The 12,292-nt window shown below is 40.2% G+C and overlaps 1 protein-coding gene across 5 annotated transcripts in view; it reads right to left on the bottom strand.

The window, feature by feature from the left end:
• nckap5l (NCK-associated protein 5-like) overlaps positions 1-12,292 on the bottom strand; it is a 63,166-nt gene that overhangs the window by 23,123 nt on the left and 27,751 nt on the right. For all 5 annotated transcript variants that reach the window (XM_050065494.1, XM_050065492.1, XM_050065493.1 and 2 more), the window contains exon 2: positions 10,430-10,515. The gene's annotated coding sequence lies outside the window, so the exon portion shown is untranslated. The remainder of the gene's footprint in view (positions 1-10,429; positions 10,516-12,292) is intronic.

Genomic DNA, 12,292 nt, shown 5'->3' on the forward strand with positions numbered 1-12,292 from the left:
TACATTGGGTTAATCAGAGCTTTTTCGAGGGTGAACATAAACTTCACCACAAGTTGTCATTTAATCCATTGTTAGTATATAAATACTGATGATAGCTGCTTTAGTCTTCAGCAGGTATGAATAGTCTCGGAGCTGAGAGACACAGACAGACTAACATAATGGTGATTTTGGTCTTTTGAAATGGGATGTGTTGATAACAATATAAAATACAGATTAATGTCAGCCTGTAAGTTTAACATATTTCATAGTCCTCAGTGTTGAAGCAGAGCTGCTATGACCATCAGAAAATAAACTGGCAATTATTCATAAAGTCATTTTTCAAGCAAGAGTGTCAAATCTTTCAGTTTTTTAAATGTAAAAAATCTTTTAATCCATGCAGGGTTCATCAATAAGGATGGGGCAAGTAAATGCCACACTGGGCTAGTGTATCTAGCGACCAACTTGCATAATTGGGAGCGTGGTAAAAAAAGACTTAAACATATAATTATTTCCAGAGATGATGATAGAAATAGCTGAGGAGTGAGCCATCTCACTTCCTTCTAATCTTTGATGATGATGATAGAAATAGCTGAGGAGTGAGCCATCTCACTTCCTTCTAATCTTTGATGAGAGATGCACATGCACAGTACCAATCAGGCGTTCACCAGAAAATGGCAGCAGGTACAGAAAAAGTTTGAGCTCAAGCCACAGATTTTTAAAAATACCTACATACCAGATCTTAAGATGGCGCCTGTTCGTTCCTATGGAGTTGCTCATCTGGCACTTGAGCCAAGAAAGTTTTCTAGCCTCTGGGTTTACTTCTCGCGCTGGCCCCGTCTGCAACTTCCTGCTCGGCTCATAGACTTAAAGGGATAGTGCACCCAAAAATGAAAATTCAGCCATTATCTACTCACCCATATGCCGATGGAGGCCCTGGTGAAGTTTTAGAGTCCTCACATCCCTTGCGGAGATCGGCGGGTGGAGCGGCTAGCACACCTAATGGCAGACGGCGCCCCAGACTAACGTCCAAGAACACAAAATTGAATCCACAAAGTATCTCCGTACTGCTCATCTGCTCAAACTTTTTCTGTACCTGCCGCCATTTTCTGGTGAACGCCTGATTGGTACTGTGCATGTGCATCTCTCATCAAAGATTAGAAGGAAGTGAGATGGCTCACTCCTCAGCTATTTCTATCATCATTTAAATCATGTTTCTGAGTGTCAGCAAAGTTTTACGAATATAAAATCAGAATAGAAAGATTCATAATTGACCTTGTTTGAAGTTCAAGGTGTCAACAGTTTAACAGAAACCCCTTTTCAAATGGTGGCCTGTGGGAAAAATGCTTTTTGGGCCACACAGGATTTCTTCGCTGCAGTTCTTTCAAGCACAAGCTAGCATTTCAGTTATCCTGGAAACAGGAGTTTAGAAGGGCTGTGAAGGATGTGGGTGAAATCCCAACTATGTATTGTCCAGTTTCTTGCAAGTTTGAGAGTACAGCGAATTAAACAGGGTCTTTCTCAAAGGAACATTAAGTCGTCGCAAAACGTTGCTGGGTGCCAGAAAAAAAAGGCGAAAGCATCTTGGGTGCATGGCAGCTAAGAGGGCTGCCAACGACCCCTCTTCCGGGGCCTTGCCGATGTTTGTATGAAACATGAACACTGAGGGAAGACACGTAATCGCAAACTGCAATAAATTAAGTCTTTGTGGTTATTAAGTAACTGCTAATAAATAATATAATTTGTATTGGGGCTCGATTTCTGAAGCACACGCAGAGCCAGGTAAGTGAAAAAAATCATGATGTTGAACCCTGCCATGCCACGTTATTATAGTAAAGTGAATATATTTCGACTGTAAATTGTTGGTCTGATGAAACAAGAAATCTGACAACATCACATTTAAACATTTTTGTTTTTGTGACATTTATAGACCAAAAAATAAACCAATGATGGAGAAAATAGCCAGCAGAATAATCTATAATTCAAATAATCCTTTCGTTGAAGCCCCGAGGCATCAAGCTGGCTTTGGTAGAGAAACTCAGGCTATGGTGTTGGCACTGGTATCAAACACACAGAGTATAAAGCTCACTACTGGGAAATGTTCAATAGATTCATAAGAACTGGAGACCTGCTGGGCCACGTGTAACTGGAGCTGTTTGCAAAGCGTTTACAGGAAGATTATTGAACGTCACTGTGCATTGTGAACCCTGAGTGACAAACCTAAGCAGCACCGTCCAGAGTGTAGAGCGCTTATTGAGCCACGATTGACTGAACGCAGCCAAATCTGAACGTATAATGGAGGGCTGATCAATGCGGCCCATCTAAGAACGGAAGCAGATATTAGCCGTCCGTTTGACCTTGGATACCGAGCGGTTATAAATACCAGCTTTTCTCTTCACTAATGCACATTAAAGCTCGGGGCAGCAGGGCTGAGATACATGCACACACATCTCTCTCTGTGCCGAACATTCACATGGAAATTACAGCGTGGAGAAAAAGACAAACAAAAGTGCAGCTAAATATAAACATGAAAATGTGGTTCTGCTGCTGTGGTTTCTTTTTGATGTGCAGAGTTAACGTCATGAGCCTCGCTGAGAATGCCACCAGAAAGAAGCATCTCTTCAAACAAGCTGTGTCCCATTTATGCAGAATCCAACAGGCCTGAAACAAGTGCTGCGTCTAAAACCTTTTGATTCCCCGATCAACTGATGAAAGAGCATGAAGGGGTTCAGTCATTATTAATCACACAATCACTCCAGCGCTCAGATCTTTGCTCTGGCTTCCTGTGTGGCAAAAGATTGATTTTTAAATACTACAGTTGGTTTGTAAAGCACTGGAACATTTAGGGGCTGCAAGTAACGATTATTTAATTATCAATTTATCTGCCAACTATTTTACTTGATTAATCGTTTAGTCTGTGAAACATCAGAAAACAGTGAAAAGTGTCCGTCCTTGTTTTCTTAGTCGTTAATTTAAGATGAAAGAAGAAGAAAGAAACAGCAGCAAACTCTCACACTGGAGAGGCTGCAATCAGAGAATGACTCGAGTTTAAAGGGACAGTCCACACCAAAATTATAAAATACATATTTTTCCTCTTACCTGTAGCGCTGTTTATCAATCTAGATTGTTTTAGTGTGAGCTGCCGAGTGTTGGAGTCGTCTGCCTTCTCTCTAATATAATGAAACTCGATGTCACTCAGCTTGTGGTGCTAACAGTGCCAAAACATACATTTGAAAAACTCAACAGCAATGTCTCTTTCCACAAATCATGACCTGGTTACTCAAGATAATCCACAGACCTTGTTGTGAGCGGTTTTATTTAGAAACTATTTTCTTTCTACCAAACTACACCCGCCAACTGAATCACTGCACACAGCTGGGCACACGGCTTATTTATGCACAGAGCATCAACAGGGAGGCCGAGGGAGGGAAGGAGCGAGAGACTCTGCCCACGTTATATATGTCTTGTATATTTAACTTCTGTGTTGTCACCACATTTTTTAAACAGATCTATCGCCTGCATCGCGGCGCTGTCTCTATGTAACACATAGACTACAACTACCAAGAAGAATGGCGACACGCTACGATCCACCTCACACACAAACTAGCAGCGCAGCGCTGGATTGCACGTGTGCTGCGGAAATTTCATCTCACAGACTGCTTTAGTGTAGCACGTGCAACATCCAGACCGAAGTCTCACTGTAGACTAATGAACAGACAGATTAAACAGAGGAGCAGCTCTGTGTCTCTCTGAGAGTTGATGGGAAACTTATGAGTGAGTGAGGGGGCGGAGCTGTGCAGAGCTGTCCAGATTTTACTATGCTTGTGTTGTACCCCCAATGACATGACACTGTGTCCCAGCCACCATTTAATAGCCTTGAATGTTAACTAGCTTAGTGGTGAGCTAGCAGTAGATGCACACTTCCTTCTGCGCAGTGATACGGTGTGCGTATGTAGTTCGGTAGAAAGAATATAGTTCCTACATGAAACTGCTCACAACAAGGTCTATGGATTATCTTGAGTAACCAGGTCATGATTTCTGAAAAGAGACAATTTTTTGGGCGCTTTGAGCACCACAAGCTGAGTGCCATCTAGCTCCATTATACTGGAGAGAAGGCAGAGATCGCTACAGCTGATATCTCCAACACTCTGCAACTCACACCAAAACAATCTAGACTGATAAATAGCACTACAGGCAAGAGGAAAGATGTGTATTTTTGATTTGTAGGTGAACTGACCCTTTAAAAAATGACTTTCAGTTTTTCTGCAGCACAAATCTGAAACTACCTCCAATAAACGTGGGGCCTCCTTCAACTCTCAGTTCTATTAAATCAAAGTTTAAGACTTTTCTGCTTTTATTAAATAAAATTTGGGAATTTTTAGTCACACCTTTCACTTCACTGTCATCTTTTTTTCTTTTGCTTTATCTATTTTATTTTATTTGAGCTTTTTTTAAGTCTTAATTTACTCTTTTAAATCCTATTTATTTATTTTCATATAATCTTGTGTTTCTTTTATATCTTATCTTAATGCCTTTTGTGTCTTATGTACAGAACTTTAAAATTCCCTTTTGTTGAGAGTTATTACATTACTAAACTTGCTTTGCGTTAGTGCCCCTAAAAGCAAGGCAGCTTTATTTATAATAAAACATAATAAAGCATACAGAAAAGAGTAAATTGAAAAAAAGATATAAAAGGTCAAATTAATCACTAAATGATTTACATTTAAAATCACCATTAAAAATAGCAAAAGTGCAGACAAGAGGTGCAAAGACAAAACAATTATTTAAAATGATTTAAAATTGAGTTTAAAAATAAGGTTGCAGTCATTACAGGGTGAAGTAGGCCGTGTAAAAAAGGAACGTTTTTAGCTTTGACTTAAAAGTGGTCAGAGTCGGAGCTGTCTAACACCATCTGGGAGGTTATTCCAGGTTTGTGCTGCATGATAACAAAACGCTGCTTCACTCGGAGATAAAAAAAAAAATGGTTTCAAATTTCTAATATGTCTCTATAACAATAAATACTAAGTGTGCAACAATTTAAGGTACAGTTTGTAATAAAAACTTTCTTATGTATTATTTATTGAGTGTTTAACACTGAAAACTGAGCTAATCTGCTTCATCAGGTCTGCGTGGGTGCAGTTTGATCTACGGCTGCTACTAACAATTCTTCAAATAACGTCTACAAACTGTCATAAATAGTGAAAAATGCATCTTTTAATTTCCCAGAGTGCAAATGACATCTTCAGTTTGTTTTCCCAGCCAACCATCCAGAACCCAGAGACACTCAGATTACTCTCATTTATCACAAAGAAAAGCATTTAAATCATGACGTGAGAGGAACTGAGAAAAGATCAAATTTATGTCTTTTTATATAGTCTTGTGTTTCATTTATATCTTTTCTTAATGCCTTTTCTTATCTGTGTCTTACAGCACTTAAGTTGCTTTACGAATACACTCGCCTCGTCTTTACATCTGACTTTAAATCCTCTGAAGAGGCAGAGGGAGGCAGAGCTGCCGGCTGCTTTGTAAACTGCAGTATTGTCATCATGGTGGTGGACTGGGAGCCTGTGACTGAGCACACAGAGGCTCATTGACGGGGCAGAGGAGAGGGTCAATGTGTCCCAGTGGGGCTGCAGTGCCAGGGAGCTCCTTCCACAGAGCTCTGCTGGCAGACTTACAGCCGCTGGCGCTGTCAGAGAGAAGCCACGAGGGGAATGCAAAGAGAGTTAATGCTGCTGCTCTGCACACTGCACTGAGCTGCTGAGTGGAGGAGGAGGTGCTCAGGTCCTTTGCTTAAAGTAAAAGTACTGATACAAAACTGTGAAGATTACTACACTGCAAGTGACAGCACGACAGCGTAGTCACAGGTATAATGTATGAAGCTGTTGTCTCTCGATAATTATTACTCATGCATTAATGTAAAAGCAGGATTTTGCTGTTGTAGGTGGAGCTCCTCTTGATGAGGCTGCTGTGGATTAATCTGATGAGTATTTTCTTGACAAGTGGATACATTGTGGTTTGTAACACTTCTGAAAATGCAAAACAAAACTAAAATTATAAAAATAATTACAAGGGGAAAGCAGTAAATCATCGCATTTGAGAAGCTTAAGTCATGTGATGTTTTGGCATTTCTGCATGAAAAGTACCTTAAAGGTCCAGTGTGTAGGATTCAGGGGGATATATGTGCAGAGACTGAATATAATGTGTTTTCTGTCATGTATAATCACCTGAAAATAGGACTTGTGTTTTTGCTTCCTTAGAATGAGCTGTTTATATCTACATAGGGAGCGGGTTCACCACCATGTTTCTACAGTAGCGCAGAGCAGACAAACCAAACACTGGCTCTAGAAAGGGACATTCGCATTTTTATGTTGTCCTCAATAGTTAGAAGCCCGTCTGCAATGAATGATTCTTTTTTTCTTTTTTATAAACACGAAACTGCATTATTCAGTGTTTTTACCAGTTTATATCACCTGGCCCGTTTGTTCTGGAGAAGAAGAGACCTCTGCTCATTCAGCTCCCAGTAAAAACCTCCTGAACGTATTTAGAGACAAAAGGAGAGCACACATTAGCAGGTGGTGGGCAGGCTGCCAGTCACCGACATGCCAAAAAGTGTCGCAGATACACTGATTTGTAACGTGAAACTGTTTTAGAGGAAGAGACCTCTGTGGATGATTCAGCATCTGGTTATAACCTCCTGAACAATGCACACTGAAGGAATTCTAACCGGGAGACATTTCAGATGGCTGCAATCTGCAATCCTCACCGCTAGTACCACTTAATCCCCCTAAACGTTACACACTGTACCTTTTAGGCGCGGGGAAAAAATGATTTTTAGATGCATCGAGATCCTGTCTTGAACGATGCAAGCATCGATGTGGAAAACTCATAATCGATTTTAATTTTGTATTTATTTTTCAAATTACCGTAACTCCTCGACCATTCACGCTATCAACGTAATTCCAACTGATTCTCAAAGCTGAGAAGCTGAGCTTTCCAGTATATACGGTACATTACGTCATTGCCTGTGAAGGAGGGGAGGGAAGTGAGCACAGCAGGTGGAGAGTGACAGCTGACGAGGAGAGTGCAAGTTGGAGTGATTTAGCAGTGTCTTAGCGGAGTTTTGTGGGTTTTAGTGGAGTTTGGGTGGCGTTTTCTTTGTAAATAATATTTAGTGTTGTAAATAGTAGTATTTGTGGTTTTTTGAGAGCTTTTGAGTTTTTTTAATGCCGTGTTTTCGTCGTGATTTCGCCATAGTTTGTCTTTTTTGCAATAGTTCGTGTTTTTATAGCTCATAGATAGTTATAGTAACTTATAGTTTTGTAAATACTGGAGGAGGAATGTCGAGGAGGTCGACGAGGGACTGGAGAGTCCCGTTGAGATTTGTGGATGAGGAGGATGGACCGGAGGAGACTGGTGGAGTGTAGTCATCTCAACCACAGTAAGTAATACAGTTTGTATGCACTGGATATGTATTCCCAGCTTTATTACAATAATGTTTTTCAATATGTAGTGTAAATTTTCTTATTGGCTCTTTTTATAATCGAGAATCGTTTTTTAATTGAAATCGCTGCCCTCAGAATCAGAATTGAATCGAATCGTGAGGTGCCTAGGGATTCCCACCCCTAGTACCTTTAAGTAACTTTTAAAGTAAATCTGCCTGAAATTCACTGGTGTCAGCTTGTCAAATATGAAACTCTGGACAAACCAAACACTGACTCTAGATAGGGACATTCATATTTTTGTGTTGGCCGTAGTTAGAAGCCCCTCTGCCATGAGCAGTGTGGGAAAACACTGATTTTTTAAAATGTGAAACTGCTTTATTCAGTGTTTACCAGTTTTAATCACCTGGTCTGTTTTTTTGGAGAGGGAGAGACCTCTGTGGATAATTCAGCTCCTGGTGAAAACCTCCTAAACTATGATCACAGAAGGAATTCTAACCAGGAGAAGTTTCAGCTGGTTGCAATCCGCAATTCTCACTGCTAGATGCCGCTAACTCCCCCTAACTGTTCCTTTCAATGGTTACTAAAAGTGTTTCAGCTCCTTCCTCTGTAACAAAGCATCTTATTTTATAAGCTCTCATCATGTAAAGTGACTAGATAGAGAGTAAAATTACAATATTTCCCTATGAAATGTAGTGACGTAGAAAGTGGCACTTAATATTTGTATTTAAGTACAGCACTTGTGTGTACTCAGTGACATTACACCACTGCCAGCAGAGTCATTATTTAATGTCTCCACTACAGACTGATGCATCATTCAGAGGACATTTGTCTTCATGAGGAAATGATCATATAAAGGATCAAATGTCCTCATGTCTGTTTGAAGATTAGTTTACTTCTGTGAAACTACTATCTGTGAAAACTGTTGTATAATAAAATATGTCTTCTGAGGCTCTGAAGGGAGCTTTAAGATGCCTGACAAAAATAACCCTGATGATGTCATGGTGATGTCAGGGCGATGTCATCATGGGGGTTTCTCAACTCGGCCTCAAGTTTTAGGATTGTTACCGGAAAGTCTGTGTAACAAACTGGAGGTGTGGAGCTCGAGAGAAGCGGGCATTAAGGATGCAGGAAGGGTTTCATGAAAGACACTATCCAGTTGCATTATGGGAAACGTAGGATCCAGTGTTTTTCCCCCCATACTAGAGACTAAATGTCACAATATCTCAGCCTCTGCTGCACTGAATTTTACAAAGTGTGGTCTTTAAATCTTTCTTGTGAGTCCACAAGCTTTATGAAAGTGTCACTTTAAAACACACAGTGTGGACAATACTGCACCTTTAAGACAGAAAAATCCGAAATGAGGTGAAATTTAAAAAACTACAGGCAGACACACAAAAGATCAGGATGAGAAACTAATTTAGCAACAAATAGAATGGCGTCATGGGTAGAGCTTCAACGGTTAGTCGATTCAATGATCAGTCAACAGACAGAAAATTAATCTGCAACTATTTTAATAATAATTTTAGTTATTTTTCAAGCAAATATCTGCTGATTCCAGCTTCTGAAATGTGACATATTAAAGTTTTTCTTTGTGATATGAGATAGTGCACTCAGTATGTTTGAGTTTTGGACTGCTGGAGTCATTATCTTGGAACATGGGAGCATTTTTCAGTCTTCTGGCAGTTTCTCGACCAAAGAATTTATCAAATAATTAAGAAAATAATCATCAGTTCAGTAAATAGTGAAAACAATCATTAGTTGGAGCCCTGTTCATAAGATACCATCACAGGGGGAGTGCAAGTGTAACACCCGCTGACAAACATCAATCATGTTTAATCTACAGAACATGTTCAAGTATGGAGCCATAAAAGTGTTTGTTTTCTCCGACTATAAAAATGAAGAAATATATCAGAGCATACAAGAGAAGCTGTGATAGATGATATAAAAGGAAGGAGACAAAAAGCAGTAAACAGATAAGACTGGAGGTCAAAGCCAGCGCAAAGCTTTTTGTTTTGTTCTTGAAAATCCAGCCTTCTCAAAAACACAGCCACTAAATGCGACGTTGCCAAGTGTAAACAAAGAGCAGCGAGGCTGAGCGCTCGCAGCTTAAAGGTCCAATCACTGAACAACACAGAGAGGATCATGTGTTCGCCTCCGAGCCAACAGAGCATGTGCTGCTTTTGTTCTCGAATGGATACCTGTGCACGAGGGCCGAGAGCTGCGGGGACACTGGTGAGCATTCATCAGCAAACAAATAAAGAGCAACTTGACACCAGAGGAAAACTAACGTGTCATCTGCTGTAAATAAATATCCATGGTGTCCTTTAAACAAATTACCCAGCAGCCACTTCTGCAAAGGTCAGTTTAACTGTTTATGGGTGTTTTATCTCTGAGACAGAACGTGCTTTTTTATTTTTAGAAAAGGAAATGGCAAAGAGTCGATTAATTACAGTCAAATTTCAGAGGACTGACCAGCTACTGCTTTGATAACTGATTAATGATTTAAGGTATTATAAAAATAAAGTTCCAGCTTCTTAGTCGTGACAATTTGCTGCTTTCCAAACTTTTTAGAGCAGAAACAGTTTGTCGATTATTCTATTAAGTGATCGACAGAAAATTAATCTCAACTTTTGATAATCAATGAAGACAATTAAAGAATTTTTAAATTAATACATTCTCTGGTTCCAGCTTCTGAAATGTAAGAATTCTCTGCTTTCCTCTATTATATATCATTTTCAAATTGAATATTTTTGGGTTTGGGCTCTTTGTGAGCTTGGGCACTCTGAGAAACTTCAACTATTCTGACGATCAATAAAACAACGGGCAGATTGAATGAATGAAAAAAATATTTCTTAACCCGAAAACAATTGTCACCTTTCTTTGAGAAATTGTGATGAGCTTTTTTCCATCTTTTTTCTGACATTTCACAGTCCACACAAATAACCTATGAATCTGCAGATTAACAGAAAATCAAAATAATCACTTGACGACATAACGACGACTCTCACCTGTGATTTCAGCTCTCGTTATGATCCTTGAAGAGGAGTCAGTCTCCTGTCAGGCACCTCTGTCTCCCAACAACAAAACCAAGGAGCTGAGGGAGAGAAACACAAGGTCACATTTTAATTTCAATCAACTAAAATCAGCCTTCTTTCTGCACAGAAGGCGAAAAACCTCCTGACATCTCAGCCTATCCTATTTGTGCCCTGAATCATGAGACAGAAACAACAGGATGTGCCCGCGTGTAACGAGATCTCGAGAAGTTTGATGGCGGGAGTTTTGGGGTCGCCCACCGGGTGGGTTTGAAACCAGTGTCACCTCCGTTATGAGCTGCAGCTTTCCTCCGATCTGCGAGTGAACAGGAAACCGAGAGGGGAGGAAGACGCTGTATCGCCCTCGGGAGATACCAGCGCTCGGCAGACGCCAGCCATACCAAGACCACAAGCCCCCACTCCTCTATCACGCTCCCCTCCTCTCGTCTTCCCTTTCATCTCTGAGTCATTGTAAAGTGTAATGAAAGAAAGATGGATGAATAATTCAGCAGACACAGCGATTAAGAACTCCCCTTTTATGTCTTTCTGATAACGCAGGACTTTACACACTGAGTGCCACACAATGATTTTTTTTTTAGTTTCCAGTTTCATGTGGGATTCCCCATTAACACAGTCCACTGTTAATTATCTCTACTTTCTATAACGGTTTTATTTTAGGGATGCATCGAAATCTGGGCTGATACCAATGTTTAAAAATGATAATTTGGCAGCAGCTGATACTGATGTTTTCTGTTGTTGTTGTTATTTATTAACCCTTTTTTGCCAGGGAAACAAAGAAATCATTCACCCCTTCGTTACCTTTGAATGAGCACAAATTCAGTCATACACATTTATGAACTATATATAAATATATGTCATAATTCCCTCTCTAATATCTATTTTATATTCCTGTGAAGTTTCTCCTTCAAACAACTGTATTTATTTAAGTTTCTTGCCACAATCTTATTTTACAAGATCACATTTAAACACATCATGAGAGTTTACCTTCGTCCAATACTTATTTTTACTGAATAGAGCTTGAACGCATCATAATGTAACTCCATGCAACCTCTGTGAGCAGTTTGTTGTGGCCAACGGCTGCATTCACAGTGTCACATTATCAGGTAAACAATAAGGTGTGTTTCCTGACGCTTCGATAGTAAGTTAACTGCGTCCTTTTGTCACGATGGAGGCCCAGGAAAAGATCTGTGTTCATCCCAAACATGTTTTCCATTGTCCCCAGGACGACGGGACAGCGTTAGTCTCGAGCTCTGCTTTTTAGTCTGCACAAAATTGATGTGACACAACAGACAAACTTGACACAACAGACAAACATCCGCGAATGCCACCTTATTTGCGATAGCCGGTGGTAGTCAACAAGGCAAATATCGACCGGTACTGATATCTAGACGATAAATTTGTGCATCCCTATTCCATTTAAAGCCTAAAAGGGACGCTATGTCTGCTGCAGCGTCTCTTCACTCAACATTTTGTCATATCACTTCAGATATATCTAGACGCCATCCCAAGGAAGATCTCTGCTCGTCTGAAACATGCTTTCTATTGTCCCTGGCATGACGGGACGGCGTTAGCCTCGAGCTCTGCTTTCTAGCCTGCGCAAAGTTGATGCGACAAAACAGACAAACATCAATAGGCAGGTGTTAGTCAACAAGGCGAATATCTGCTGATGCCGATGTGCGGCCGATAAATTTGTGCATCCTTGTTTTATTTAGAACCTAAATGGAGCACTCCGTCTGCTGCAGCGTCTCTTCAGCAGGCGTTTTGTCTGATCACTTCAGATATGTTTAGACGCCAAGCCGCAGCATTAACTCTTCATTT

Source organism: Epinephelus moara, chromosome 16 (assembly GCF_006386435.1).
Source record: "Epinephelus moara isolate mb chromosome 16, YSFRI_EMoa_1.0, whole genome shotgun sequence".
NCBI classification, from domain to species: Eukaryota; Metazoa; Chordata; class Actinopteri; order Perciformes; family Serranidae; genus Epinephelus; species Epinephelus moara.